The following is a 4,525-nucleotide window of genomic DNA, read 5'->3' as shown; positions in this document are numbered from 1 at the left end:
TTAGGACAGATTGCAGGGAGAGAGATGGATCACTGGGAGACCTGTGAGGAGCAGGATGTAATAGTGTAAGCAGGAGGAGATGAGAGAGAGGAAAGGGTTCTGGTATGGGTGCAGTGACTTTGGTGAAAGATAAGTCGTGCAGTGGATTTAGGACAGATTGCAGGGAGAGAGATGGATCACTGGGAGACCTGTGAGGAGCAGGATGTAATAGTGTAAGAGGAGGAGATGAGAGAGAGGAAAGGGTTCTGGTATGGTGCAGTGACTTTGGTGAAAGATAAGTCATGCAGCTGAATTTAGGACAGATTGCAGGGAGAGAGATGGATCACTGGGAGTCCTGTGAGGAGCAGGGTTAATAGTGTAAGCAGAGGAGGATGAGGGAGAGGAAAGGGTTCTGGTATGGGTGCAGTGACTTTGGTGAAGATAAGTCGTGCAGCTGAATTTAGGACAGATTGCAGGGAGAGAGATGGATCACTGGGAGACCTGTGAGGAGCAGGGATGTAATAGTGTAAGAGGAGGAGATGAGAGAGTGGAAAGGGTTCTGGTATGGGTGCAGTGACTTTGGTGAAAGATTAAGTCTGCAGCTGAATTTAGGACAGATTGCAGGGAGAGAGATGGATCACTGGGAGACCTGTGAGGAGCAGGATGTAATAGTGTAAGAGGAGGAGATGAGAGAGAGGAAAGGGTTCTGGTATGGGTGCAGTGACTTTGGTGAAAGATAAGTCGTGCAGCTGAATTTAGGACAGATTGCAGGGAGAGAGATGGATCACTGGGAGACCTGTGAGGAGCAGGATGTAATAGTGTAAGAGGAGGAGATAGAGAGAGGAAAGGGTTCTGGTATGGTGCAGTGACTTGGTGAAAGATAAGTCATGCAGCTGAATTTAGGACAGATTGCAGGGAGAGAGATGGATCACTGGGAGACCTGTGAGGAGCGGATGTAATAGTGTAAGCGGGAGGAGATGAGAGAGAGGAAAGGGTTCTGGTATGGGTGCAGTGACTTTGGGGAAAGATAAGTCCGTGCAGCTGAATTTTAGGAGAGATTGCAGTGAGAGAGATGGATCACTGGGAGACCTGTGAGGAGCAGGATGGTAATAGTGTAAGCAGGAGGAGATGAGAGAGAGGAAAGGTTCTGGTATGGGTGCAGTGACTTTGGTGAAAGATAAGTCAGTGCAGCTGAATTTAGGACAGATTGCAGGGAGAGAGATGGATCACTGGGAGACCTGTGAGGAGCAGGGTGTAATAAGTGTAAGCGGGAGAGATGAGAGAGAGGAAAGGGTTCTGGTATGGGTGCAGTGACTTTGGTGAAAGATAAGTCATGCAGCTGAATTTAGGACAGATTGCAGGGAGAGAGATGGATCACTGGGAGACCTGTGAGGAGCAGGATGTAATAGTGTAAGAGGAGGAGATGAGAGAGAGGAAAGGGTTCTGGTATGGCTGTAGTGACTTTGGTGAAAGATAAGTCGTGCAGCTGAATTTAGGACAGATTGCAATGAGAGAGATGGATCACTGGGAGACCTGTGAGGAGCAGGATGTAATAGTGTAAGCAGGAGATGAGAGAGTGGAAAGGGTTCTGGTATGGGTGCAGTGACTTTGGTGAAAGATAAGCCATGCAGCTGAATTTAGGAGAGATTGCAGGGAGAGAGATGGATCACTGGGAGACCTGTGAGGAGCAGGGTGTAATAGTGTAAGAGGAGGAGATGACAGAGAGGAAAGGGTTCTGGTATGGGTTGCAGTGACTTTGGTGAAGATAAGTCGTGCAGCTGAATTTAGGACAGATTGCAGGGAGAGAGATGGGCACTGGGAGACCTGTGAGGAGCAGGGTTTGTAATAGTGTAAGAGGGAGGGAGATGAGAGAGTGGAAAGGGTTCTGGTATGGGTGTAGTGACTTTGGTGAAAGATAAGTCGTGCAGCTGAATTTAGGACAGATTACAGGGAGAGAGATGGATCACTGGGAGACCTGTGAGGAGCAAGATGTAATAGTGTAAGCAGGAGGAGATGAGAGAGAGGAAAGGGGTACGGTATGGGTGCAGTGACTTTTGGGAAAGATAAGTCATGCAGCTGAATTTAGGACAGATGCAGGGAGATAGATGGATCACTGGGAGACCTGTGAGGAGCAGGATGTAATAGTGTAAGAGGAGGAGATGAGAGAGAGGAAAGGGTTCTGGGTAGGGGTGCAGTGACTTTGGTTGAAAGATGTCGTGCAGCTGAATTTAGGACAGATTGCAGGGAGAGAGATGGATCACTGGGGAGACCTGTGAGGAGCAGGATGTAATAGTGTAAGAGGAGGAGATGAGAGAGAGGAAAAGGGTTCTGGTATGGGTGCAGTGACTTTGGTGAAAGATGTCGTGCAGCTGAATTTAGGACAGATTGCAGGGAGAGAGATGGATCACTGGGAGACCTGTGAGGAGCAGGATGTAATAGTGTAAGCAGGAGGAGATGAGAGAGAGGAAAGGGTTCTGGTATGGGTGCAGTGACTTTGGTGAAAGATAAGTCATGTAGCGAATTTAGAGGAGACTTGCAGGGAGAGAGATGGATCACTGGGAGACCTGTGAGGAGCAGGATGTAATAGTGTAAGGAGGAGAGAGAGAGAGAGGAAAGGGTTCTGGTATGGGTGCAGTGACTTTGGTGAAAGATAAGTCATGCAGCTGAATTTAGGACAGATTGCAGGGAGAGAGATGGATGACTGGGAGTCCTGTGAGGAGCAGGGTGTAATAGTGTAAGCAGAAGGAGATGAGGGAGAGGAAAGGGTTCTGGTATGGGTGCAGTGACTTTGGTGAAAGATAAGTCATGTAGCTGAATTTAGGAGAGATTGCAGGGAGAGAGATGGATCACTGGGAGACCTGTAGAGGCAGGATGTAATAGTGTAGGAGGAGATGACAGAGAGGAAAGGGTTCTGGTATGGGTGCAGTGACTTTGGTGAAAGATAAGGTCATGCAGCTGAATTTAGGACAGATTGCAGGGAGGAGAGATGGACACTGGGAGACCTGTGAGGAGCAGGGAGTAATAGTGGTAAGCAGGAGGAGATGAGAGAGAGGAAAGGGTTCTGGTATGGGTGCAGTGACTTTGGTGAAAGATAAGTCATGCAGCTGAATTTAGGACAGATTGCAGGGAGAGAGATGGGTCACTGGGAGACCTGTGAGGAGCAGGGTGTAATAGTGTAAGAGGGAGGAGATGAGAGAGTGGAAAGGGTTCTGGTATGGGTGTAGTGACTTTGGTGAAAGATAAGTCGTGCAGCTGAATTTAGGACAGATTACAGGGAGAGAGATGGATCACTGGGAGACCTGTGAGGAGCAAGATGTAATAGTGTAAGCAGGAGGAGATGAGAGAGAGGAAAGGGTTCTGGTATGGGTGCAGTGACTTTTGGGAAAGATAAGTCATGCAGCTGAATTTAGGACAGATTGCAGGGAGATAGATGGATCACTGGGAGACCTGTGAGGAGCAGGATGTAATAGTGTAAGAGGAGGAGATGAGAGAGAGGAAAGGGTTCTGGTATGGGTGCAGTGACTTTGGTGAAAGATGTTGTGCAGCTGAATTTAGGACAGATTGTAGGGAGAGAGATGGATCACTGGGAGACCTGTGAGGAGCAGGGTGTAATAGTGTAAGAGGAGGAGATGAGAGAGAGGAAAGGGTTCTGGTATGGGTGCAGTGACTTTGGTGAAAGATGTCATGCAGCTGAATTTAGGACAGATTGCAGGGAGAGAGATGGATCACTGGGAGACCTGTGAGGAGCAGGATGTAATAGTGTAAGCAGGAGGAGATGAGAGAGAGGAAAGGGTTCTGGTATGGGTGCAGTGACTTTGGTGAAAGATAAGTCGTGCAGCTGAATTTAGGACAGATTGCAGGGAGAGAGATGGATCAGTGGGAGACCTGTGAGGAGCAGGATGTAATAGTGTAAGCAGGAGGAGATGAGAGAGAGGAAAGGGTTCTGGTATGGGTGCAGTGACTTTGGTGAAAGATAAGTCATGTAGCTGAATTTAGGAGAGATTGCAGGGAGAGAGATGGATCACTGGGAGACCTGTGAGGAGCAGGATGTAATAGTGTAAGGAGGAGATGAGAGAGAGAGGAAAGGGTTCTGGTATGGGTGCAGTGACTTTGGTGAAAGATAAGTCATGCAGCTGAATTTAGGACAGATTGCAGGGAGAGAGATGGATGACTGGGAGACCTGTGAGGAGCAGGATGTAATAGTGTAAGAGGAGGAGATGAGAGAGAGGAAAGGGTTCTGGTATGGGTGCAGTGACTTTGGTGAAAGATAAGTCATGCAGCTGAATTTAGGACAGATTGCAGGGAGAGAGATGGATCACTGGGAGTCCTGTGAGGAGCAGGGTGTAATAGTGTAAGCAGAAGGAGATGAGGGAGAGGAAAGGGTTCTGGTATGGGTGCAGTGACTTTGGTGAAGGATAAGTCGTGCAGCTGAATTTAGGACAGATTGCAGGGAGAGAGATGGATCACTGGGAGACCTGTGAGGAGCAGGATGTAATAGTGTAAGAGGAGGAGATGAGAGAGAGGAAAGGGTTCTGGTATGGGTGTA

This window comes from Rhinatrema bivittatum, chromosome 1 (assembly GCF_901001135.1).
Source record: "Rhinatrema bivittatum chromosome 1, aRhiBiv1.1, whole genome shotgun sequence".
Classification (NCBI taxonomy): Eukaryota; Metazoa; Chordata; class Amphibia; order Gymnophiona; family Rhinatrematidae; genus Rhinatrema; species Rhinatrema bivittatum.
This window is presented reverse-complemented; position numbering follows the sequence as displayed.